General features: G+C 40.7%; 1 protein-coding gene across 11 annotated transcripts in view; it reads left to right on the top strand.

Annotated features, from left to right (window-relative positions):
* The window catches only part of SGCD (sarcoglycan delta), a 525277-nt gene that overhangs the window by 267754 nt on the left and 229800 nt on the right, over nt 1-27723 (top strand). Inside the window, exon 1 of one of the 11 annotated variants that reach the window (XM_061343984.1) lies at nt 24199-24302. The exons of the other annotated variants lie outside the window; for them this stretch is intronic. The gene's annotated coding sequence lies outside the window, so the exon portion shown is untranslated. Of the gene's footprint in view, nt 1-24198; nt 24303-27723 lie in introns of those variants that run through there. 11 annotated transcript variants of the gene reach the window in all.

Below are 27723 nucleotides of genomic sequence, written 5' to 3'. Positions count from 1 at the left end.
GCTTTAATGGAGGAAGCTGTCCTGCAGGTATGCTGTAGCTCCCTATTTCTTTGTTTTGATCATTGAGAAATCAAATTTCAGGCCACAACTTGTTTTGGGAAGTATCTGTGTCCTGTTATATTTATCCTAGGTCAAGCAGTATTTGTGACTGAAATGTTTAGCTCAAAGAACCTTTGGGCTCATCAGGTCCAGCTGTTCTTAACCTGGTTTTGTTCGCATTGTATGTTTTGTAAAGTTCTCATCTGTACAACAAGTGGTAAATATTAGGATAATTAATGGTGATGATTAATATGTCCATTTAAATGCTACTCTGTGGTATGTTGTCCAACACAGGTTGGCCCTCTACTTTCAAACTGAAACTTAATACTGGAGAAATACAAATCTCTCTTGCTGAGAAGTCATAAGAGATTTTAAGGGAAAAAATGCTGGAAGAATTAGGTGAAGAGCCCTGCAAATATGGAGAGGGGAAGAAGTATTGCATTTTGTATTTAAGCTCAAGACTCTACGTTTGATTGCAGGGAGATGTTTGAAAATAGCTATACTGGAGTTCTGAAGGATTCTTCAACCTCCTGATACGAGCTCTGGGAACTGGGCTGTAAACTCCTTGAAACCCGAACAGATGTTTTGGTATATAGCTTCAAAGCTCTGAGAGACTGTTTTCCCCGCATGCCTTTCTATGTGAGGAGACTTTTAAGGGCTGCTGAATAAATTTTATTATCTTTTCTATAAAAGCACTATCCACATGGAAGAGGCAGGCTTTGAACAGTCATGGGCTCAGAAGTGAAACACTAACAACATAATGCAGGCCCAATTGAACAAAAATGGAACAGAGGTGGGAGAGATGTGTGTCAGGCTTTTTAGAACCCAGAGGGATGAGAGTTTTGAGATGCTTCAATAGCTTCTTCATGAGGATAGGTAAACACAAGGGAGGGATATTTGCTTCAGCTCTGCTACATTAGATAGAAGAATTCTTCATGTTGGGGAAGAATATAGATGAATAATAATCCAGATGTTAGTCATGTTGTTTATGTGCACTCAGAAATGTATCTGACAGTGATGAGAGTGAGTTGAGAATCTGAAGAGTTCTGAATGGGGGGGAAAATATCAGGAAAAGGGTGTGAAATTTAGCTTATCCTCTATTCTTTCATCCCCTTCCCATATTCTATTGGTGTAGTGGTACTGGAGGCCCTGCTGTTCTGGTGCTGTACAAATGCCCTGAAAGGTATGCTGTAGGAATTTATCAAACTTTAAAAAGAGGAGATAAAGAGAAACATCTAAAAATAAGGATCTCTGAGACATAAGAAATGAGATCCAATTCAGTTGAATTACCATATTTTCAATCTGGAAGTCTAGAGTGCTTTTCAGTACCCATCACCTTCTGTTACTGGAACAAGCAAAACTCTAATATCGCTCTGTTACCTTATTATAGGTTCATTAACAGTTCTGCTTTGTTTTTTAGTTTCTGGGAAAAAAAACCACCCAACCAGCCAACCAAAAAACCTTGAAATTTGTCTATTCTTTTATTAGAAATGTATTTGTATTTTTCTGCAAGCAGGAGTAGGCCAAATGATATTAGGAGCGCTGTATGCAAGAGTCTTCTTACACTTTCCTTGTTGCAATTTGGAGCATTTGTTCCCCTCCAGGCTTTTGTTTGTTTTGTGTCACTGCAGTGAATTGAGAGTAGGTAGAGGAGGAAAAAAAGAAGTATTTTTATCATAAAGACTTTTCAGGTTGAAAATCCTAACCAGCTGTGGGACTGCTTTGGTTTTATGGGTAATTTTTTTCACCAAAGGGGAATGCACCTTTCAATCACACAACTGCCAGTTGTTTTAAACTGTTAAAGGCAGGATGGAGTTTATTTGTAAGGTCAAGATCTACTTATAAGTAATGGCACTTCCCAGGGGGAAAAACACTAACACAATTTGTGAAAGTTATTTTACTTGATGGTCAAATAAACTTGATAGCTCATAAAGAATAGGGTACCTGGCTGTGAAGTGACACACGCAGCAGCATTTAGGGAGGAGGCCTTGTTTTTGTGTGAATGTGTTGATGGATTTTTATGAGGACCTTTGACTTTTGAAATCATAGCTTTGGTGTTCCAGAAGACAAGGCAATGAAACTGGAGGGCAAACGAACAAACCTGAACCAGCTCCAAAAGTATAGGAAGTGTGGCAGCAGATGTATCTGCTCAGGGAAGATATAACCCTTCAAATTGCCAGAGCCTCTTTAGCAGCTACTATGCATTGTGGGTTTATCTGGCAGAAGGAAGATGACAGGGTTGCCAGCCTGCCTAATGATCTTCATCTAACGTTTACCTTATTGAGAGGGGAATAATTCTGTTAAATTAACATCCTAGCATATTTGCTGTCCAGCTAGCTGATGAATTAAATAGCCTGAAGAAAATGTTTTATGACTCGTTTATCCGTAAAAATTATTTCTTTTTTTTTTTTTTCACACAAAAAGGAATGACTTTTCAGTAGTTGTGCACTGCAGTGCCTTACACCCCTTGTCTGTAAAGCAAAGAAAAAGTATACATATTTATATATAAAAATAACAACTTTCATAAAATCTGCATGTCTTTGGGAAGTAGGAGAGCACACAGACAGACTGCTCTTGGAGCGACCCCGGCTCGTGCGAGCACTGCTGCTGTGCCGCATGGTGTGTGCCTCCTCCTCAGAGAAAGCACAGACCATTAATGACAGCCTACAAGCGTGTGACACTCAGATCACTCAATCAATCAAACGTGGCACCTCGTGCCAGCCCAGCCAGCTGTCCTCTTCCATCAGTGTCTGAAAGTGCCGCACCAACGGCTGTAGGTGCCAGCTGCCATCCTCACATAACCACTGGACCTGCCCCAGGATGAGTGTGTTTGGGGGACCTGTTTAGATTGAGTTTTCTGTCTTGACAGTCCCTTCTGAGTTTCAATTTAGAAAAGAAGAATAAACAAATTATAGGCTAATAAAGAAAACAGCACATCTATAACAAGAAATCCAAGCCTGGGGCTTTGCACTTATCTAATCTAGGCATCACCATAAGTGCCTGTGACAGCAGAGGATGCAGTTGACTCATTGTGGTTAGTTTGACCAAAACTTGTAATGTCAGAAGTGAAGTCTGTGACACCAGCCCACTGAATGTTATATTTCTTCTATTGCTATATGTTGGGTGTGCCAAAGAGGTCAGAAAAGGAAGACTCAATTTTATGAGAAAATAAATTATGAACATGCTCTTTAGAATGTTTCATGAGCAAATGTGCTTTCAGTCATTTCCAGTGTGCAAGAGCACAGTATGCAGATATGGAGAGTGTGAGACTTCTAGCTGAGGTGCTGAGACTGCTGCACAGCCTGAAAACCTCCATGTACAAGAGGTCCACCATAAAGTGGTGAACCAGTGGTCTTCCATGGGCAGGGACACTTCTGCATCCTTAAGTCTTAATGACTGCAAAACCTCAGAGCTTGACCATATCAGGCTGAGGAGCTTGCATGTACAAGAGGCATGGGCAGGAGGAAGATATGGGCAGTCAGGGTTTTAGAGTTGAAACCTGTGTTTTAAGGCAAAAAGTTCCTTCTGCTTCTGTAGCCCCCAGACTGATACGCAGTAGGCGATATAAACTGTTTTCACAAAGAGGGTCTACTGCTGTTCTGGATTGCAGTGTTATTGAGTGCTGCAGGTTGCCCTTGTATGTCTATATCAAGTTTTATTTTGCTATTATCATTACTAGATGCTTGTCTTCACTTGATGCTTTCTAGATTGCTCTTTCTTCTTCTCCAGCATGAATGGTTTTCTGTTATTTACTTGCTGAATGCCATTGCTTGCAATTTTCCAGGTTAAAAAAGCTGAAGCTGCCTTAGGAGAAAAAAAAGTAATGGAACATCCCCAGGTTGAAGTAGGCCCTGAGCACAGCTGATGGCATAGGGCCTTTCATTTACTAAACGTCAGTGGTTTAATGGCAGTTCAGCATGACTGGTGATTGCCTGCATGCTGTTACCACTGTGGCCGAAAAGGCTGCTTACCTTTGGAAGACAGAAAGCTCAGCTGAGAACACACACAGCAATCTCCTGGGCCCTGATAATAATTTTTTTCCAAAAGATTCCCAGATTGCTGAGGAGCACAAACCCTTTAGAAAAAACCTCTCTTTGTGCATACGCTTGTTTATGGATCAGTTACAAGTAGGTCAACCCAGAAAAATGGTGTTTGGGGCTAAATTTGCAATAGAACACTTCATTTTGGGAGTTTCCTTTGCTGCAAAGTGATTCTTACTTTGACCAGTGGAAAACGTTTGTTTTTCAAGAGATTTTTCTCATGTTTATCATCCTAACTTGACCTGGCACTGAAATCTTTCTCTGTATTTCTCATGGTTGTTGTGAGGCTACTTATAGGTGTGAGTGGCCCTGGTTCAAAAAGGAAAAAAGCCATCTGGTTCTCATTGACTTGCTGAAATGATCAGAACACTTTCTAAGAGAGGCTGTGCTGTGTGTAGAGAAAGTAGATTCTAGGGCTCTTACCTTTATTCTAACAGCTTGGTGCAAGTGGATGAAAACTCGCCTGCCAAAGAACGATCATGTTTCTAAAAATGAATTTGGGGTCCAAGGTCCTTAGATACCATCAGCCTTGGCGGTCTTTTATCCATAGACTGCATTGCAGGCAGTGGCAGTGACAGCTTCCTCCCACTGCTGTGTGAGTGATCATGGAGGGAATAATATTTTTGTGTTAAAAAGGCAGCAAGGATCTTGCATGCTCTTTGAAGAAAGAAGTTAATTTTAAGATAAAACCCATGGTTGTTAGAGATGCGCATCTGCAAGTATTACAGCTAAAGTGAGATGCACACAAAGTAAGGTTTCATTGTGGCTGGAGCAGCCGCCACTAAATGGGAGGCTTGTAGCTTGTCGCAAAGGGCTGTGTTTCTGGTATGCTGCCTTCCTTTTAACATCTGGCTTTTAGGCCTTGTGTTCTGGGCTTTTGTGGGTACAGAGCAAGATTTGTTGAAATACTTGTATGTTCTTGTTTGTGGCCTGAGCAGCTTCCAGGCTCCTTCAGTCTTATGTTGCCTATCTGCTGCTGGTGCAGGCATTAATGTACGTGACTTGCATTGCGCTCGCTGCTTGCGGTGAAGCTATCAAAGAGATTACTAGCTTGCTAAAGATGATTTTGTAGACTTTGCAGGTGGTTTGTTTAAAACTAGATTACTGTCACATTTAGAAACGTTTAGCAGCATTGGACCAATGAGGAATAATAATTTAAAGAGGCTGACTAGATCTAATCTTAATCAAACATAAGAGGTTGAGAAGGCTGATAGAGATAATGAATTTGAATATGTAATACAGGGCCTGCCTGAACCGTAGCACATCTTCTCTGGCCATAGTTTGTTCATAATGAAGCATTTGCAAAAGTTACTGAGTTGATAGGTATAAAATCCTTTGTGAAAGGAACCTTGGCAGTGGGGGGAGGAAATTACCTAGACTGAAACTCAAAGTAGACGTTGCATGAGATTTCTTTCAGTTATAGAATTCAAAGAGTTAATTTTCAAGCCATTTTCAGAATACGTAGGGGAATAGGACTGGCAAATTACCTTGAAGATGAAAGATACCCCTTGTGAGCTGCACATTGAAGAAGGTCTCTGGATGGCTGCTCTCGATGTAGACCTCCGGCATGTACTTACCAGGTAGCCCCGGGCATGTATTTTGACTACCCTGGCCCTCAGTTCCCCATCTGTAAAGTGGATGTGCAAAATTCTTCCTACTCTTTTTATGTCTATTTTCTGTGTTATTATTACAACTAGAGAAGTGTTGACTTTATGAAGAAAAGCCAGCTGAGGTAGATGCTGTGTAAATGAACGTCTGCGTATGTAGAACGTTTGCAGGAATGTCTGCCCTGATACTACAAATCTAAATAAACTGCATTATATTGCTTCCACTTTTAACCCACCCCCTCCAAGGCCAGAAACCACACATATCCCCAACACGCCCATTTTTTAATCTTAATCAAGGATGGTGTTAGCACTAAGATCAGTTTGTGTGATGAGTAATCTCTTTCATAATTTATAAGTTTAGGATGCTTTAAGTGAACAAAATAGTAGCTATATAAGCTCATAATTTGAAATCCATGCTTGTGTAGTAGGAGCCTGACCCATCTCTTCATGTTTTCAGTGTGAGCGGAATTCTGCCTGTTTTCCTCAGCAAAGGCAGCAGTTGTAAATATTTTTCTGATTCAGCTGAATTAATTATGAGAGATGCTGCTCTTTGCCCACCTCCTTCTGGCAGTGCTGGCAGAGCTCTGCTGGGCTTTGGAGGGACTTATGTCTCACACCTCTCTGTAAAGAGAAGCTGATGTGACAACTGAAGGACCAAACCCTGGGAGGTCCTTTTAAAAAATTCAGGATTTGGGGTGCCCTGAGGTGTTTTTGCCCCCCTGCAAAACCTCTTTCAGCTGAAGCAGCTGGTGTGGAAATAAAAGGTGACTCCATTCTCCTGCCTCATTCAGGTCAGGTGATTCGCTCTGCTAGAAGAAGGGATAAACTCTATTAACTGTTGACACCAAGGTCTGCTATGAAAGACAAATATGCCATTGGAGCATCATGAGTGGAACTGGGTTGGGATAGGGATTTTTAATCAGCATCAGGCCTGACAGTGAACTAACACCAGAACCAGCTGAATGATTGAGAGGCCTGAAATGGTGAAGTATTCAGTGAATGCAGTCTTTTGTGTAATGCTCTGTCAGTTGCTGAGGCTGTGGCTTTGTTGTCTTTTTGCAAGACCAGAACTGCCTTGTTCTATTCTGGCTTTTTGATGGGATTTTGGCACAGTGCTCAGTAATGATAGGGCTTCACGGTGACTTTCTTTAAACCTTTGTGCCTACGTGACAGGCATGATTGCTGAAAAGATCAGAAGTTCTAGATCTTTATTATGCTTTACTCTATCGAAGTCTGTTTGTTTTGCATATTTATGTCCAAGTTGACTGGGATCACTGAATCATGAACAGAGATATGGCATCCCTGCCTTCTACCTGCAGATTTGAGATGCAGAGAGATCCACAGTCAGGTTAGGTTCACTGAGGTGTTTGCAGTAAAACCAAACTTAGCTTCAGCTTAGCCTTTACAAACCTCAGTTTTGATATCTGCATCAATTTGTACTTTAAAGAACCTTCTGCCAAGATAGCAAATGACCTTATCGTTTGCTAGGTAGGATGAGAAGGATTCACTGCTGGATGCAGTTCAGCTGCAGGGTTTTGAGCTGATAGTAGATTTCTCCTTTTGGGAGAATGTTTTTGCTGTACTTCCTCCATTGACTAGTCATTACTGATATGTCCATCTTCCCCCAGCACCCCCCTTGACTTTTTGGGAAGGTCATATACATGGAATTTACAGCTTTTTCTTGTATATGGTGACTGTTACAGCAAAGATGAATGGGAAGAGAATCTCTTGTATGTCCCTCCGCCTGGAAACTTACTCAAGGTTAGAGATCTTGGATGACTTTTATTGTTACCTTTCCTGACAACAGCCTCTCAATATGAAATATAAACTGAAATATAAACTAAAATATAAACCCTCAGAACAGTGGCAGCTAATGAGGTAGAACTGAAAGGACTGGCATAGAGATAGAAATTCCTTATTGTTCATAGTATTTGTCTATTTGAAGCCCACTATCCTCTTGAGAGCCTGGCTTACTTAAAGAAGAATTGCTATGCTCTGAGAGAAGCTTCCTATATTGTAGCAGTGTTACAGAAACATGTTGTGAAACCAGCTGCCATGAAATTGAATTACAGGTGTTGTATTCTTCACTGCTTAAATTGCTCTATTATATCACAGGCCTCATCGTTTTGTTTTGAACAAATAACTGCAATTTAGTGGGAGCCTACAAGATGACGGTATAAGCAGTCAGGGGTTGTTTAAGACTTCTCTAATGATGGAAAATTGTTCTCATCTATCTAGACTGCATCGTCTTCGCCAAAATGCATGTGCAATGAATGGAAAAGGAAATGAGGAAATGAGGAAAACTGTTTCCTCATGGCATCTTTTTTCCTAAGTTTGCTTTTTTGTATTTTTAAATGTGTGAAGCAATCCCCTGTAGGGTTTTAGACTGGTCAAAGCTATATGGTCATTCATACTTAACTCTGACACTGCTCTGCTACATCAAATTATGGCACTGGATGTAGTCAGGTATTTTACTTCCTTCCCTTTCAGTTTGCTGGGATTAAGTAGATGGTTGCTCAACCTCCAACTTCCCAGGTTTTTATGGAATAAGGTTTTAGAAGATCCTTTGGGAAATACTTAAAAATAACTCTCAGTGCAGAATGCAGTTATTGTTTTAGACCAAAATTTACAACTATTTTGTGTAGGTTTAGATTCCTAATTGCTACTCTGCATGCGGCCACCCTGTGCTCCTTTGTCCTCATCCCATACCTGCTCACTTGGTGGAGTAGCCTTTTCTCTGATGTACTTAGCAGTTTACCCTGGACCTTAATGTATATGAATTGCCCCAGTTGGCTTGTAAATAGTGTTAATTCCAACAGAAAAAGGATACTTACAAGAACTTTAGACTTGAAAATTAATTTTATTTTCCTTACTACCTATCCAGGTCTGTATTATGCTACGAAGGACACTGTATACTGAAATGCAGAAGAAGAACCTGTTGTAGCATAGGGCTCAGAACAAGCTTTATTAGTGTCCTCTAACCTGTTATTAGTCTGAAGATTTAATAAGTTGTGACATATGTGTATTTTACCAATTGTCACAAATTTCACAGAAAAAAATAGACAGAAAGGAAAGCAAGAGGTCAGTTTGTCCATCCTCGTGTTCCTCCAGGTCCTTGCTTTATTCTTGTGCTGACAGCTGTCTAACTTGCTCTTAAAAGTCCTCTGTGATCAAGATTTGCTTACTTGCTTTAAAGTGCCGTTTGTGGAAAGTCAGTTTGCTCGGATGTTCTTGCTTGCCCATGTTCTGTTAGCAATTTGGATCGGTTTTGTGCTCAGGCTTTTTGCTTGTGACTTTTTGGATTAACAATAGTTGTGTTTTGTTTTGTCTCCTGCTCTGCTGGTTTGAAATGTTATTTTTCAACATCTGCTTGTAGCCAGTGTATATTAGGCCTCTCATGCTCTGCCCACTTGATTGGAGGTAGTATGCAAGTCTCCTTATGTTTCAGAAATTTCAGTTTCATGGCTAACTTTAAAAAGGGGGGGGAAAAAGGAGGGGGGCAGTTTTTGGAGTGAATGCATATTTTTTTATGATAAAGCTCACAAAGGTACTTCTAAATCTTTTTCTCTTGTCACTTGAAGTGAGATGTAAGATAAAACTGCTACAAAAGTCCTGTGAAAAATTAATGTGTACTGTAATTTAGAAGATGTGTTGCTGAAGGGCATTTAAATGTTATGTTTTCCGCAAATTCTATTTTAAAAGGAACCAAATATCTAGTGAGGACTGCTTCAGAAATCCAATGAGGTGCTGCTGATACTAAAAGAAGGAAGAGATGAGAAACGAGAGGCACAGACTGCACAGCCTAATGAGTACATAAGCCTAACGATGCAAAATTGCAAATTGCACAGATTACGAAGCACTGTCCCTTGCATTCAAACCTGATTTTAGCAGTCTTGGGGCAGCTCCAGAGCTGCAGTGTCAGATCAGGATTCAGATGTGCTGGCGTCACAATATCTGAAAAGCCTCCATTTGACTCCAGCCAGCGCTGGCACAGGATGAGTTGGTACCATGTGCTGATATAAACCTCTTCAGGCTCTGAAACTGTGGTGGGGCAAGCTAGAGAATAAACCTGTGGGTTAGTGGGGAGAGAACTGATGTTATGGTATAGTACCACAGATACAGGTACCCCCACCTAGTGTGTCCTTGATCCTCTGTTGCTGGATGTAAACTGGTGCATAAGACGATAGAGCTCCAGCTTCCCCAGTACATTAGGGACATGTTGTCTGGGCTTCTGCTTGCAGCCAGAGAGTGTATTCAGAGCAGCTGCTGTGCTGCAGGGTAAGTGGCCTAACCTGGGTGAAGGACTGCTTGATGGGATAAAAAAGTCAGAGCCCAAGATTGGAGGTAGTAGAAACTTGAAAAAGCAGTTTTACAAAGGAGCGTTTACTTTCTCACTGCCTGTACTTCCTGACCCAGAGAAGCTGCCAACTGTGCTATCAAGTCTATAAAGTGCTAACGCAGCTCTAGCCAGAGCAATGAACTATAATGGAAAAGTTGAGCGAGGTTTGTTGGGTTTGGGTTTTGTTTTGGTTTTCTGCTTGTTAGTTTAGGTTTCTTTCCCCTTAGCTTTCACCAAGTACTCAAAAAAAAGTGTAAAAAAGTGTTTTTCTCACTGTTGTCACTTTCTACTTTTAAAATTGTCCATACAAGCATTCTGTCATACCTTTGGGATATTGTTTGTTCCTTCTCCTTCAGCTTGTATAGGTCAGAGATGAGATAGCAACCTTAGCTTTGGTTCTATCTGTTTTGCTAATAGCGAGATACCTGATGGTCTAGTGCAGCTTGTGTACCTTGGAGATGTGATATCCAGATATTCTGTTGATGGCTGACTATTCATCTTAGTAAACTGGGGTAATTCAGGGTAGTGTAAGGTTTCTTATTCCTTTAGAAAAGAACAAAGCATTTTGCACTGAATGCAAAATCATTTGAGATGAGTGATGTGATTACTCAGTCACAGCAGAATAAAAACTGGGAGAGATGCAATTCATTGTTTTATTTTTTCAAGCTGATGACATGATGCGAGAGTTGCTAATGCAGTATGAAGTACAAATGATATGCAAAATTCCCTGATAACTACCTGGGAATTCTCATTCCATCAGCAACTTTTGTGTTATCACAAATGAGACAGCTTGAAAGGCACTTGTTGCGTTTTGTATTGCATGCAAAAGTAATTTGCACTTCAAATGAACTGACCTAGATTATTTTTGATGCTTTTTTTTCCTGCATGGCTTTCATAAGCAATGGAACAATGCTGTATTACTACTCTCTTTGACTTTTAACAATTCAAAAATCATAGTGAAGAAACGTATGACAAATGAGCACGTTAGTGCAAGCTGCTTAGCGATCGGGATTGTAAAAGCTGGGTTTCAGAGAGTCAGATCAGGTTGTCTGATTGCCTTTGAAAAGTGTTGAATGCCTAGATTTTAATTGTAATATGTTTTTATGTTCCAGTTACAGGTGGTACTTCAGAGCTCAGAGTGTGAATGTCTGGAATGTGTTTGTCTCTTTATGCGCAACCCCAGTGGACTGTTCCTCTCTCTAGTCTGCTGCAGGGTCTGTTTCAAACACTATCACAGCAACATCCAGCCAGAGTGTTCTGGAAATAGGTTGTTCCCCTCCGGAACATACTGGGAGGAAGCTGCCTTGCATTGAGTGTGAATAGTCAGAGGCCATGAGCTGAAGAGTGAAGCAGAGTGAATCATATTGATGAGTGCAGAGTTTGGTCTTCATCCAGGAGGTGAAATAAAGCTAATGGAGTCTCTCCAAAACTTCAGGGCTTTGTTCTCAGTTGTAAATCCGTGCAGGTCAGTATAACTGAGGCTCAGGATCTGTCCACATGACTTTATGTTTGCAGTGTTCATCAGACAGTTGAGTACAAATGTTGAGGTAATGTGGGCAGTATGTAAGTATGAAGCAGGAATCTGCCTAAAAGCCTCCTAATCTACAGTTTGTTCAGTCCATGCCATTTATCTCTCCATTGCCATTCCAGTATCTCTATATTAATGTGGAAGGCTCTCCTTGCTGCATATGATGACTGTGTAGAAGTCCGAAAAGGCTGGGAATGTTCACAGTTGCTGTGTTAAAACAATTATCCAGTGTTTTTAGCCCAGATGCAATCCTGGAAAGCATGAAAACAGCCTGGGTTGTATGCTTACAATGCTAGGAGAGCTCAGCAGGAGGTAGATGCTCACAAACTAATTGGACTTATGGGATTCTGTTTTAAGGAGTGCCTTCATATAAAACAATGTACAACCCAGGACACAGCTGCTGCTCAGTCAGTTGTTTCCTAAACTGACAGTTGTTTAAAGATAAAGAGATGTTTTTATTTCACTGAAACCCTTTTTCTCCAAGTCCAAAAGAGCCTGAAAAATATTATCTCATGGAAAAATACCTTTGGGTATGTGTGTGAAAAAGGTGAGTGCTTTCTGCAGTGCTAGCAGGGTTGCTGTGCATGCCTTGGTCTCCTTTCTGAATGCTGTTTATGAAGGAGAAATACGGGCTTGAAATGCAAAGGATGCAGCTGCAGGTTTTATCTAACATGGTGCAAAGCAGCCCATCGTGAATTGAGTGAAGTGGTGTTACCTGCGGGGAGGCACTTCATCCTCCCTGTGTGGCTGGAATGATACAAATGTTATACGTTGATTTTTAATGAATATACATCAGTTGTGTATGTAGAGGGCTTTATAGCCGTATCTTATGCATTAGAGAGAGAAGGCGGGTCCCCCATATGGTGTCTGATGTTACAAAATACCTTAGCCTGTGAGCCAGGAAGGGCTAAGACTTGCTGAGTACTGAGAGCTCTGTACTGCTCAGAGAATACCAAGCAGGGAGTGTCCAAGGTCAAGCAAACATAGCAGGGTGGGGGGAAAGAATCCTGAGTAGGCAGTAAATATTGTACTTAGGAGGTTTCTCTTCTCATCCTATAAATTTACGGTCTCGGCGCCTGCACTTTGTCTCACATCACTGTTGTTCTGGACCCGTGTAGGTGGTTGTGTCCTGACTTTTTCCATTGCTTGTAATATGTGCATGCCAGCATAGTACAGCTATCATTGTGTGGCACCTTTGAAAGCCCCCCTGAAGTTACTTGTTTTCCCTTCTGGTGGTGTTACACATTCCCAGTACTTTGATGGTCTCTACTTGCTCTTAAACAGCTTTTATGCTTCCCAGTGCCAGTGATGTGGCAGCCACACCTTCTCTAATGAAGACCTTTTCTGGGTACTGGTCTCATATCTTCAGAGTCCTTTGTTAGTTCCTTGGGGCTCCAGGGATCCCACAATAGTTTCTTGAGGGTGGTGCCCTCTGTCTGATGCCTTTGGTGAGCTCTGGGCATGTGGGAATGAAACCCGAATTCACCATAGCTCGGCTAAATCTGGGGGGGAATGAGCTCCAATACCAAGGGGTCCTTGCACTTCCCTTCCAGGCGAAGCAGCATTTAATTGGCTTCATCTTTAGCACAAACATGGATTAAATTTAAACCAAAAAGTTCATCTTGAAACGAGATTGCTCCACTGAATATTCACATAGACTTGCTTAATGCAGTATTACAGGATCCTTGTTATGGTGAGGGGAGGTGCTGGGGTGAAGAATGGAAAAATTCAAAGCAAATTGCCTCCATAAAAAAGTTTCTGATGTGGATGAGCCAGATTTGTCTTGTCATGTTTGGCCTGTTTATTGCAATATAGGTTTTGCCTGTGACACTGTTTGCAGGTTAATTTCACATCCCAGATTATGCCCTTTCTTTACCTTGTGTTTGGATAAAAATGCTCTTTCTTCTTTTTCCTTATCTGAATTAACAGCAAATCATTGTTTCTTTGTTGGGGAGAAGGTTTTAATTTTCCATGCTGAAAATCACCCAGCAGCTGTTTAAATGGGAAAATATCTGTTTTGTAAGAAAAACAGAACAAAACAAAAAATACCGGTAGCTAAAAGAACTCACAGCATCTGTTGTTTAACTGTATCCATGTTGCAACTAACAACAAACTGTAAAAACATATCAGCATTCAACTCCATTAATTTAGTTTCTCTTTTTTTATATTACTTTATCATTTTGCACAAGTATAAAATGACGCTAATAACACTTAATAAATGAATAGCCAAATGGATAAAGTCGTTATTATGATCCTCTGTGAAGTCTGAAGTGTGTAATTTTTCTTAAACAATGAAGTTGATACAGAATTATAGCATTTCCAGGAAAAATGTATATAAGCATTGATTAGATGCACACCTGTGCAGCTTCCTGAAGCTTAATTGCTCGTGGCTTTGTTTTCATGAGTGCTTTGTATCATTCCTGTCACACTGTTCAGTTTGGGATCAATGTATTACTGTTTTCATGTTTCTCTCTCACATGTTGTTAGACTCAAAGGTACTGCCCAATACAGAAACATACACTCTTTGTGTTATTACAATGCAATATTGTACCAGCCTTGAGCTTATTTTTAAACCTGTCTCAACTTAGTGTAGAATGGCCTAAGGTTGGCTTAAGTGGATGAGTGACACATCTCTGCATGCATATATCCTGCAGTGTGAGGGCATGGTCCCAAGCTCTCATGTCTGACCAGTGCCCACAAAGCCTTCAGCAGCAATGGAGTTAATTGGCTTAAATAGAGCACGTGAGCCTAAATGAACTCCTGAGTACAGGTAAAGTCTGGGACTCCCATTGTTTTTACTCTGCCTTCCAGCACCAGTGTGTGCAAGGTCTGGCAGACAGCAATCTTTCTAATTGAATGGGAGGAGCCCCATTCTGCATCTTCCACTTGCAAACAGTTGATTAAAGTGTGTGATGTTTAAACATCTGGGCAGAAATATCCTCCCCACATAGATGATGTATCAAATGGAGACACTTAAACCCCTACTCTGGTTTATGCTGATCATTTGCTGCTGTTGGGTTTTGTTTTAATTTCTTTGTGGGTTCTTTTTGTGGTTTTTTTTCCTTGGTTCTTTGTGGTGGGTGGTGGTTGTTTATTTTATATTTTATATTTTTTTTTTTTTTTTATTTTATTTTATTTTTTATTTTATTTTATTTTATTTTTGCTTTTTTGCTTCTTTTTGTTCTTCTTGTGGTTGGCGGTGGCGAGAAGCTGATATGTCATGTATACATGTCTCTGTGCTCCGCAGTATTAAGTGTAAGGTCTGTATATAAATGCAACTAATGAAATTGGGGACCGTGTGGCCTCAAACCATTTAAAATAATGGCATGAGCAATCTCACTCCATTACATTCGAGTGGAAGCAGTTCATGCTAAAGTGCTGGTTCCCTGAGGAGTCTGGGAGCCCTGATTGAATCTTACTTGCAAAATGGACAGTGAAGATAAGTTTGTTGCAGGGCAGATGACAGCTCTGACTCAACAGAAACCGCAGTGCTCAGGAGGGGGATTGCCTTGAGACTCTAAATAACGTCCTTTCTTTTTCTTTCACTGCTGTCTTGCAAGCTTTGCAGCAAAGGCATTTGCCCAGTGTTCATGTTCCCTAAAGGCACTGAGGTATGGCACCCATCTGTGGTGCCAGTAGGTTTGTGCTGGGTGATGCTGGTCTGCTCTGCTCCTTGGTATAAAGTCTTTGGGTTTTCATTCTTCCAGCTATATGGCTCATATAATTTCGTAGGAGGAAACACATAATTTCATTAGGAGACTATAGCAGTAGCTCTACCTCAGTAAAAGCTCTGTCCTATCTTCTGGCATACTTTTATCAGAAGACTAAATGTATGGGGTTTTCTTGACTACCACAAAGCATCAAGAGGATCTTTTAGCAAGGGGATAGCCAGGCCTGGCTTGTGTGATCTCAGCAAGCAGAATTCCTTTTTATCCTGTTTTAATGTGTTCTAAAATACAAAAAGATGTTGAGACACACTTGACAAATTACTTCTGACACAGGTTGAATGAGCTGATGTGTGTTTTGTCCATCTGGAGCGGATCCCATTGCCGACGGGTGTGTTATCTCGAGGAGGCCATCCCCCTGTGACTGCTTGGCAAACCACACTTGCTTTCTCACCACCGCTGGTCACTTAGTGTCTGCGTGAGATGCCTGAAAACATGCAGAGCTCCCGTGCTCTGTTTGAGATTCACTGTGGATTTTGAGCCTTCTTTCCATGCCTGCAGAAAAAGCGCTTGGGGAATATTTGTCCAGTCTGTGGGAATTGCTGTGCACCAACCAGCACTGTGATACATCCCAGTTCTTGTGGAGGGAAAATAAAACTGATCCCCAAAAAGACCTGTAATGTTTGAATATAAATACATGTGACGGAAGTGTAACTTGAGTTACATACTAGGGCAGCACTTCACTATAATCATAAAGACTGACTAGAAGAAACAAGACTCACAGTTAAGTAGAACACTACAGAAATCATCTTGCGGGCTGCTGGCCTGCATGGAGAGGAAGCAGGACTTCTGCAAGATAAATAGCAGTTCCCAAGTGCTTATCTAACAAAAACACATTGAACAAAATAAACTTGACTCTTCCCAGTGAATGTTTCATGCTGATGAGAAAACTCAGTGACATCTTCAGTGATGGAAAATAACAGGGGAGAGAGAAATTTGGGAGGGAGAGCGTAGTAGCTGGAGATGCAAATCTGGATGAGACGCAAAGCACCGTGCAGCAACAAGACTGCAGCACCACAGTCAATCCTTTTGTCTTTCCACCCTGGCATTGACGTGGGATTGTGGACAAGGATTCGTGTGACGTGGAAAGCAGCTGAATGGAGCCACAAGGTGTCAGCTGGACCTGTGTGCCCCTGGACCAGCAGATCATTCTGCTCGGTCTCATTGTTGTTGTTACTGACTTTGTGTTTTCTGTAGAGACAGAGAGAAAGGCAGGATCAGCCTTCAAAAGCTGTGGCTGTTATTATATATAGTCTTCAGAAAAAAAAGCCCTGTGCTCATCCATGCTCAATCTGAGTGCCTTTTGCATGCAGCTTTTCCCAGCCTCCCCACAGCTTTACAGGTGTATGATAATTCTACCAAAAGAAACATCACAAATCCAAGGAATTTAGATTTAAGCTTAAGTACAACACAAACCTCAATGAGAAGGTTATTGTGCTGTACAGTTCTGTCATATTGGGGAATTAATTTATGGGAAGTGCAAGAGGAGGTAGGGCCTTGTCTCCCCCATAGCTTAGAAATCTATGGGTGTCGAGGTTTAAACCCAGCCATCCGGTGGTTGCTTCCACTGGATGGCTGGAAACATACACTGTGCCCCAGCACTGCACCAGCTACAAAGAAGGAGAAAAATGACTGCTACTGATGAACCCAGGACAATGGGTGAGCTTCATCTGGATGTAATGGTATTTCTGAATTTCCTGGAATTGGAGCATCATGAGAGTTTTGGGGAATATTGAAGGCCTCCCACTTCCGTGGGGGTTTTTTGGCAGTGGCATGTGAGCAGTGTCCCACAAACATGGGTTGCAGAGCCCTGTGTTTCAGTGCCAAGCCTGAAGGTTTCAGCCTTGAGATTCACTTTGCAAGTTGAGGGAGGGAGAAAGAAGAAGGAAAAAACACTGGGGAAAACCTTGATATTGTGAATGTAGATGGTGTGGTTCATAGGTTCATTTAGCCTGGCATGCTTACTGGGGTAAATCCCCAAAATCCTTAAACGGTGCGTGTTACATGTCAGTGTATGGGCACTGTTAAATTTGTGTGCCATTTGAAAAATGGGATGTTTTTACTGCATAATTGCGAATTATCTCATGCTTTTATAATCAACTTTGCTACAGTGAAATGCAGTTATGTCCACTGAAGTACCATATTTATCCTAGCATTAGACAGTAGGTTCATTTAATCACAGCTGTAATGAAGAGCTCATTTCTCAGTTTGTTTCCAGTTTCGTTTCATTTGCGTTTGAAGATGTGATAGCTTCTGGTTTGGAGACTCACTTAGTATTCCTTTCTTGAGAGACCTGGCAAAACCCTGGGTAATACAAACACTTTTGAATCTGTCATTCACTCTCTTAGATCATATTAGGATTCAAATTTCAGTTGCTTTAAGGACACCTTAAGAATTAGGTGTAAAATAAATTTCTCAACTGCTTGTAGGTTTGGTGTGGCTTGGATCTGAGCTCTTGGTTCAAAACTACTTGAATGAACACAGGCTGATAACTTTGAAAGGGATGGAAATATAATCCAGTGTCTATATAAACTGCTGCAGTTGGTCTGAACATTTATAATATTTAGCACTCAGTGACACTGAATGCACGTTGGTGTTGTTAAGACAGAAAAAAATACTATTTGTGTGTTTGAGGGCAACCCCTTCTTTTGGCTGGGCAGGTTAATCTTGGTCTAAAAGCAGCCAACTTACAAACCTCCCCCACAGAAACAGGGTTTCCCCCCATTTTCCTGCCATTTCACACTGCTTGGTTTCTGATCTTCCCTCCATCCTTCCATTGTGAGCATCTACTTTATTTTAATCTTCTTGACAGGCCACTCTTATTTGTTCTTGGCAAGCTCCATTTAACCCAGTCTGCCTTGAGCAGTTTTGTATTCCTGCCTTGATTTCTCCACAGGGCACACTGCAAGCAGCCCCTCTCCCCCACTGAAATGTAATAGTTTGATAATTCTCCTGGAAATATGAAATCTGGAGCTGACAGTGGGTGGGAAGCTCTGTTGGTTCTCAGTCCTCCACCCTTCCTCCAAATCCAGTCCTGTCTTACACCAGTCTGAAGCCTTCTTCTTTACCTTTATTCTAGTAAAGTAAAATTTAAAAATCAGTGTTTTTAAATGTACTTATTTATTATTAAGTCAGAGGCCTGGGAAGAGGAACTGAATGACATCTTGTAGTTGAAAATTTCCGGGTAAGAGATTTCCCTGCATAATAGAACATCTCCCTCAGGGCACTAAGAGCTGTCCCTCTGATTGACAGTTTAATCTTGGAGGGATTAGACTCCTTGCTATATGCAGCAGAGAACAAGATGTATCCTGCTAAACATGAATTTGGTCTCACAGAGATTACAGTGTGCATGAAGGGTGGATGATGGCAGGTGGTTGCTGCAGGAAAAGGCTTTTTCTGGACTACTTTGTGAGGCAGCCTGGACCCCTGGAGCAGATGAAGTGGGCTCAACCACCAAATTTCCTCATCAGTTTAGAGAGTTTGTTTTTGAAATCATCCAAGGACTGAACTATTTCCACTTAGTGGAACGAGAAGAACCTTTTGTGCACTTCAGGCGTTTTCTTTTCAAAAGATGCTTTTGTCAAAGCATGAATTGGCTCTTGCATTGAGTGAGTCTTTTTTATTGTTTTATTTTATAGACTCCTGCCTGTGTTGACCAGAGTTTGCAGAGAAGTGAGAAGCAGGGGACAGCATGCTCAGCGCAGGCTGCAGCCTCTCGCCTCCTCCTAAGTTTGCCTCTTGTTTTGAAGCCCAGGCTGGCTGCTGGCTCCATGTGAGCGGTAGAAAATGATTTTATAGAAATGAATTATTGCAGTGCTGGTGGCCAGCAGCCTCTGTCTGAAGCCTCTCTTGTGGAGCATGTGAAGATTTATGGATAGCTCTACCAAGTGCTGAAACATGTTTTTGAGTGGCGGTCCAGCTGACTTTGCTAGATGTGTAAGCGCCTGAGAGTTAAGATGTTCTTTAGCGACTGAAATATATCCCTTGGGGGGGCTGAAGTGGTCAAAATGTCTGGGTTTTATTAAGGTTCCTAAAGTACCATGTACTGAAAAGGAGACATGAAACTGGAGCATTCACGTTTTCTTTCCTTATTTTTTCAACATATAGTAGAAGGATGTTTCCTTTTCTCCCTTGTGGCTGAATCCTTCACAGCAAAAGACAATTGCCCTTTCTTTTCTAATTTTCCTCTTTTGATATATGCCTTTGAATGCAAATTTCCATCTTTTCTTGGTAAATACAGAATTTTATTTTCAGAAAACATTTGAATGTTAAAATTGAATTTCCCATCTTTATGTAATTAAATTGTGTGAAGTCAGATGGAAATCGTATAGAAATAAGGAACCTGACATGTTATTTCCTCTTTTTCGTCTGTGCAGGTACTCAAAAAACAAAGCAAAACCCCAAACAAAATACCTCTGGAAGGGAAGCTGTAGTGTCTGATGCAGCGAGGGATAAAGACTTTAATCTCTAGTATAAATGAAAGAGACCTATTTTTTCCTCTATCAACACAGAGGTCACTCTGAGACCCTGGCACCGGAGTTGCCTTATGTGGTATAGGTTTTGAAATTGCAGTGTAATTCCTCACTTTTCAATAAGCAGAAAATTGCATGACAACTTTGACAAATTAACATCACTATCCAGTGACCTACCGAGGGGTAAAAAAGGGAGCAGATCCCCGTGAGAGTAGATGATTAATTAGTCAAAACATTATATAGTGAAAAAAGCACCCCTTGCGGAGTCCTGTTCAAAGCATGTCTTGACTGGTAGAATCCACATATTTTATTGTATTTAATGCTGCTGCAATCTGTCAGAAAGTATGTAATGGTCTGCTCTTCAGTTCTAGGTGTATCCTAGTGGAATAGTATTTTCCTTCATTGTTAACATAAATATTAGCTATAAGGAAGCAAGCGTGGTTTAAATTTCTCTTCATTCCGGACAAAGTATATAATTAGCTTAAGTTTATCTTTTTCTAAGGGAGAAATACTGCAGTTGGTCTTTTGTTTTGCTTCCTCATTACCCAGCATATGGCCAGAACAGCATGCAGTAGCCCAGCAAGAGTGTGATGTTGCACGTGTGATGTTCTGCATATCCAGAGTTGGCTAGAGCTAATACCAAACTTTTGCCCAAATTAACATTAGATCTTGTTAAGCATGTGATTTGAACATGTTTCATGCATATGAAAGCATGCAAAAAAAAATCTTGAACTTGAAAAAGATGAGCTTCCACATTTCAAATAATAATGAGTACTTACTGTATCATATCTGTTCCCAGTTATCTTCAAAGAACTGTTTATCATTGCTGGGTTTTGTTGTTTTGGTGACATAATGGCATAGTTGGGAGCTGTGATTTGCAGCATTTTATTTCAGAGCAAACTGTAGAAAGGTGTTCTGTTTATGGTTTATGTTTAAAGGTGTTATGTTTAGCTGCACTGTTTCAAGAAAGCTTTGACAGGGAATCAATGATTCTGGTACCCACTGTGATGCTGGCAAGAAACTGGGTAGGAGCTGGGGACAGAGAAGAGAGGAGAGGGAAACATGGCTCAGAAGGATGCAAAACAGTGGAGGACTTTGCAGACTTTGCAGGGAATACGAAGCTCTGTGTGTTGCTCTGCTTCACTGAAAAAAAAGCTGTGCTGTAAAATATGAAAAGTACTTTAAAAGTGCTTTGGCAAATTAAAAAAATTAATCTAAAAATGGGGGAAATTTAAAAAAAAAAAGGAAAGAGAAGAAAAAAGTAGTGGTAACTGTGTTCTATTCCTCATCAAAAGCATGAAACAAAACAAGTGGTGGCCCATATCCAGGTCTGTAGTAGTTATTTTCTTTTTCAGTCCTCTTTAGGACCAAGTAATCAAAACACTCATTTACTCTTTCTTCAGCATATGAAAGCAAGTAGTGTAAGTGTAGCTCCAGTTGGCTACACCTTTCAGTAGACTCCAGAGAAAGTTAAACATATACCTGGGACTTCATTCAACAGTTTGTTTAATGTGCTTTTGTTTAATTTGATTTTCACACCTCATTTGGTCCAGGGACAGACTTCTCCAGGGTATTCTGACATTCTCCATCAGCTTTCTGTTTTGATATCCTGAAATACCTAGTAGTACTAGGGAGGTGCTGTACCCCATGGCTGTGTGGATTCACCTTCCCAAAGGCAGCAGTGCGCAGCACATGGAGCAGCTGTGTATGGCCATGGAATAAAGCTCCATGTACCTACCCCTGTTCAATTCATTCACACAAACTTAGCTAGCTAGCCAAGATAATTCTGTCTGCAGCATCCCTGCCTGCCTTGACCCTTGGCAGCACATAGCTCTGGGAGTGCATAGATGCATAGCCTCTTCTGATCCACCAGCCCCAAACAACTCTGGATTTTCTCCTCCCCCTTTATTGCCACATATCCCTGTATCAAATCACTTAGTCTAATCCTTAACTATATGTATTTAATGATTAAATAAATGAGTATAACCCATTTTCCTTCTTGAGCACCCCGAGGTGCACAGGTAAGCTCCAGGTACACTGGGAAAAGCCACACGTGTAAATTAAACTCTTGACTGTTTACATTATAAAACATTATCTGATTCTGTAAATACAGGACATTGTGGTCTGATGTTATAACTGAAATGAACTAAAGCAAAATGAAACTCCAGTTTCCACCATGGAGTTGAGAAGCATCTCCCTCTGCAGCTTTACGCAGTTTGGAACATGTCTTTAGGTTTTTTTAGCTGAATTCAGCCTTAAGTGTAAATGACTGGCAGCCAAATTAACATGATGGTCTCTAAAGGCTCTGAATGGATTTCAGGTCCTCTTTTGAATAACCTGTGCAGTAGTATTTATCCAAGGGCAGTAGTCATGACAGGTTTGATAGGAAAAGAGTCCACTTTCAGTGTAAGAATTTTTCAAAAACGTGTATTCTGGATTCAAATTATTGGATTTAAATAGTCTTTTGGATAATAAAATATCTGACAAATCTTTGTCAAATTACACAGTAGTTCCTTTATTGGGGAACCGGAGACAAGTGGAACACACTGCTTATAGCATTATACCTTGTACCTGAATGGGCATAGAACTAACTTGTATCTGGAGAGACAAAGATCTTCCCTTCCCTGTATGCTCATCCTGAGCATGGTAGGGAGGAAAGGTGGTTCTTGGAAACACTTGCTGTGGGCTATCTTTGGCTAACAGTTTAGCTAAAGATCTGCTGTTTAGTTCTGTTTTACCAGTTGGTTATCAGTATGAGGTCAACAGCAACCTGCACTGTGGTTTGCAGACTGAGGTACTGGTTGTGTATGGGCTGTTCCAAATCTGCATTTTGTGGAGTTCAGTGTAATTAAAGTCCCAAATATTTAATGAGGTGTAGGTAGGTAATATTGGCTGGTATTTTAGATAATAGTCAAGATGCTGAAAAGCTGCAGGAGGAATTAAGAGAAAGGATAAGTTATAATTGTTGAGGACAGAGGGTGATGATGATGGGACATGGCTGCATCTCAGTGCTGTGGGTACCAGTCATTGTTTCTTCCTCTGGCTCTGCCTGGCATTGGTGTGTAACTTAGGTCAAATGCTAGAGAAGCATGTCACATAAAAGCTATCTGCAAAAATGACATCACTGTGATTCTCTGCCTCCAGGGATTCGTGAGAATAAATCTATGAAAGATGATGAGTTGCTCATGGATACTACAGTAACAGGGCGAAATAATCTTCAGATAGTGAGGTGATAATGTGCTGGCAACGGGGGTTGGAAAGTGACTTTTTAGGTAGCTGAAATTTGCATGTAGGAAGTCTGTAGCCACACAATGAGTTCAAAATCGCTGCCCATCTCGCATGCCTACATTGTTTCTGCATATGATGAGGGAAGCATAAGAAAGCGGCTTCTTCAGCTCTACTCTGTTTCTCCATCTCAGGCTAAGATAAAGCACTGAAGTTACACCACTGCTCACTCCTCCACCAGCCACCTCAGCAGCGCAGAGCAGCCAGTCTTTCCCTGTGAGAAACCGGAGTGTTAATAATTTCTGGCAAGTGTTGTGCTGAAGCAGACAATTTCCTAACGCGAGCCAGGCGTGATGAGGAGCTGCAGTGGACAGTGCAAGGAAAATGCTTCATTCATGTTTGAATTCCTCCATCCTCTCAGCCTCCTGGGGCAGAGGTGTGAGCCAGGGCAGATCCTTTTCAATGGAACTGCTTTCCCTTGGAAATGTCTCCAGGGATGGTCTGGTACATGACATTGGCTGCTTAATTCTAGGAGAATGCACCCTGGGTTGTGATTATTTTCTTTTTTCCTTCTGTTTTTCTTTTAGGGGAATGAAAGAGGTGAAGATAACCAGCTTTAATCATGCCTTGTACTGGGGTATCTGGTCCCCTACTGTCACTAGGTGGATGTGAAGTGTAGGCTAGGTGTATTCAACTCAGCATATGGAACATGTTTGTTTGCTAAATATAAGCCTAGTTATGTTATATTTGAAATTAGACCTTCCCCCAGCTCCTGTGTTTCTAAGTATCCCTTTTCTCCACATTTTTAAGCTGTTTTGCAACTGACTGTTAAAAATTGGGTTTTCTGGAGGACAACAAGCAAAAAGAAGAGTTAAGATAAGGGAAAAGTGTTGAATATGTGTTCAGTACTGTTTTATTTAAAAATCATTAGGGAAAGGAAAAGCAAATTGGGATAGAAATTCCAGCATTTCCTTGTGATATTTTTCAGTTTAGAGAAAATTAATGTTTTGTAACTCAGTCTCATTTGCATTTACTGCCTGTTGCCTGATTCAGGGGCATTTCCCATGCCACATAATGATCTTTCTTCCCTGGCAGACATGAGATGTGTGGGAAATTAGTATCTGTGCATGAAAATAGTATTAACTATATTGCTTGAATCTGGGAAGACCTTTTTCTATCCTTTAGGGATGACATCTCAGTGAGCTACCCTATTGATTCACCTCTTCAGTTTAAGCTGCTCTGGAGTAAGCATGTTTATGTGGGCTCTGGGATAACAAGCCACTGTATCCCTGTTAATCCACAGTAGCTGTCCATGGGTAAATACAAGGTAACTCAAGGCTGCTTTATGAAAATATTTGTAATCATAAATATATTTTCAGTACCATTATGGTTGTTCTAGGCCAGCTGGCTCTAAGGGTTTATGGAACTGTTTTACAGCCCCATCATGTTGCGCAAGTAGGATATAAACACCCAATCAAGTGTCTTTCAGTCTTCATGTTCCCAATGTACAGGATATTTTTGTAATAGATATTCTTCAGAATTGTTGAAAGCAGTGCAATAGTTCTGTTTTTAAAATACAAGCTATTCCATGCAGGAAGAGCTCAACACAGTGCTCTTCAGTCTGTGTAAATATTTGTATATAAATACAAAGGAGGAGAGCAGATTTTCTTTGTGCAAAGATTGTGTGTGTATAATAGTTTTCCCCTACAAGTTTAGCAATGCATTCACATCATAATTTTATTTACATGGCACTGTATTGTACAAGGCAACAATGAGGAATCAGTCAGCATTTCTTACTACATGCAAATAACCATTTAAACACCCATAGGTGTTTTGTTAGCGACACATCCCCTTTCTTCCCTTTCTCTAATGGATCCGTGATGGATATTATTGTCCAGTTTGCAGAAGGACAGGGTGTAGCAATTTGCACTTTGCTAAGATGTTTCTAATAAAGTCAGAAAAGTTGTAAAATGAAATCAAATTTCTCTCAAGAAAATTAATATTCCTTCACAGCTAAATTCATTTTTTAGAATAATGAGCTGTCTAAATGCACTGTGCTCTAAAATGGACGCCCTTCAGAAACTAGGAATGAAATAGCATTTGTGTTTAGTGTGATACTTAATTTTTATTTCCCTCTGTTTATTTAGAACAAAAGTGAAAGTGACACATTGCTGTAATATTTCCAGACGACTGCATTAGTAGGGTGCTTTGTATTTTCAGTGGAAGTTGTGAATAATCATTGTTAATGACTTAAATTAGAAACAATTTTTCTTTAAAGGCTATAGAAGCAAATCTGTGAAACAGAGGCACTTTTTGAGAGCAGTGTCCAGCTTTCTGCACAAAGTTTCCCCGTGCCTAGGCAGGATAATAGAGATGATTGATGCCTGGGCTGAGTTGTTTGGCTTTTTTAATTCTCTGCCCCATAATTTTCTTTCGCTTTTGCCTTACGTCATACAAGGTGGTAGCGAAACAGCTGTCCTAGGATCTAATATGAGATATTTTGTCAGCTTATGGCAGTAGTTTTAACTGGGGTATGCCTTGAATACCAATAGCTTTTCCTCTTGCTGCTGTGGAGTACAGGTGGTAGGGATGACTGCTAGGCAAACACCGAGTGCTGCTTGAGAGAGGCACAGCGGAGCAAATCCCAAATGCAAAATCGAGATGCCAGGATGTTTTTCCTACGCTAAACCAAGCTGACTTTTTAGTTCTTATTTTTATTTCCTTTTATTGGTTCTAAAGAACATCTGTTAATACTGGAAGTCAGGTCTGTCACATAAGCGTTGAAACAGTTCACATCCTGAAAATGAAGTGTGAGACCAAGGTGGGTAGGAGATCAAAGCCCAGCAGTGTTTGGACATGTAAGCTGCTGGCTTTGGTGGGTGGCTATGAAGCCACCATCAGAGCCGGCGGGACATGCATGTAGGCACACAGCTCTTGTCAACTGGGTGCAAATGAAGTGGGTTGTTGTTTAGTTAGTAAGTCCCAGGATACTGCTGGTGCCCAGCATCATAACACATCTGTCTGAGGTATGGAAATAGTTTATGTGCATATCCAAATAAATCAGCTATTTGGAGAACATTTAAAAAAGCCAAATAAAGAAGCATATCTGAATTGAGACAGGACCGAAAGTTAGTAAGGAAGGGATGAAGGGTAACTGGGAGCTGAAGGATGGAGCACATGAAGATTTCAATAAAGCCCATTTTCTTGTTTTGCAATCCCTCAAAGACCCCACTTTTAGACCAGTTCTGAGCTTGTTTTTAGGTGACTGGAGCCAGCCATCATTTTGCACACTCAGCAATTCACCTGGCTTAACAGAAGTACATACGTGCAATTGATTCTTCTCACACAGCTGGAATAAAGCAAACAGCTCCAGTACTGCTCTTTTGGGACTTTGAGATGAAAATTGCTTTCTTTCCTTATAGATTTAACTACTGCTGCCACACATGTGGCATCTTGCTGAAGTTCCTCCTCCCACAGTTCCTAGGTAGTAGCAATGCATATAGATTTGTTACCTTCAGTGGGGCAATGTAGTTAACATGAGCTGAGATTTAATCCTTAAGAGGTTCTTAAAATTTTAAGCTTAGTGTATAACTTTCAAGGCAATGACTGATAAAATTGAATTCCTGCTTTAGGAAGTGCAGAGTGGATATTTCTCTTTGTCTTATTCCTATAGTCTTGTTGTGCATGAGTAAGCACATCAGAATGAATCCCACAATGTTAATTACTTTGGGAAAAGGGTTGCTGTATGTTGTCTAAGAGAAAACACTGCATTTTTAAGTAGTTCTCTAAATACGTTGCATCTCAGAATAAAATTAATAGAGTGGCAGATTCAATTGTTACACTGAAGCTAAGACCTGAGATTTGCCCTTGGAATAGAAATTACTTTTATGTAGAGCAACAGAGTGAATCTATGAAATGTTTCTGTTTGACAAAATCCTTGCTACAGTCACTGGAAATGGTTTTCCTTTTCATGGGAATGTTTCGTTATCTTGTACTGACTTTTCATGTGAAGGAACCTAACTTTTATCTCAAGCATCATGTTCAGAAAAGCTTTCTAATGTGTAAAGACAAGCCCATGGAAGACTTACATTTTTATGCATTATTTTAAAGATGGGGATAAATAATTCTCTATAAACAGCATGTGTAATAGGGTACAGATGATGTTGGGAATGGAAATTTCTGACCTATCTGTGTAATGAGATATTTGGCTCTAATTAACTAAATCAAGCTTGTAACTGGCTATTAAATCTCTGGATGCCTTTTAGGGCCTACTGTTTTGCTGTTTAGGGCCTTCCTGTTTCGCTGGTCTTATGTGCTTTGGTGCCTCAGGACTGTTACTGGTTTGCTTGCATTAATGGACAATTTCCGTTCTGCCTGTACTTTACCCTTATTTAAAACCATCAAATTTTTTAACAAGAGTGCCTGGCAGCATGGTTTGTGTTGTTTGGAACTGCTCCTGGTTCTACTGGAAATCTTGGCTGCTTGGCAAAGGCGCTGTTGTAAAAATAGCCAAGGGATTAACCGGTATTAATTTACTTGTGAGGCTTGAGGTGATGAAGAAATTTTTCTCTAGATCAGAGGCAAGAACTGTTTTCAGGCTGCTTCTTTTCTTTTTCTTCATAGGACCTGGTGGGATCCTATGGGCATTTCATCCTTCTGCTGATGTCTGTTTTCTTAATGGAGCCCTTTCTGCTTCAGGCCTGGGCCCTCAGTACTAATTTGCAATTTGCCATTGGGAATGTTGGGGA

This window comes from Neopsephotus bourkii, unplaced genomic scaffold (genome assembly GCF_033783945.1).
Source record: "Neopsephotus bourkii isolate Nb327-2 ecotype Australia unplaced genomic scaffold, CSIRO-AGI_Nbou_v1 NB_1846, whole genome shotgun sequence".
NCBI classification, from domain to species: domain Eukaryota; kingdom Metazoa; phylum Chordata; class Aves; order Psittaciformes; family Psittacidae; genus Neopsephotus; species Neopsephotus bourkii.
Note: the sequence above shows the minus strand (reverse complement) of the source record. Positions and strands in the feature narration are given on the sequence as shown.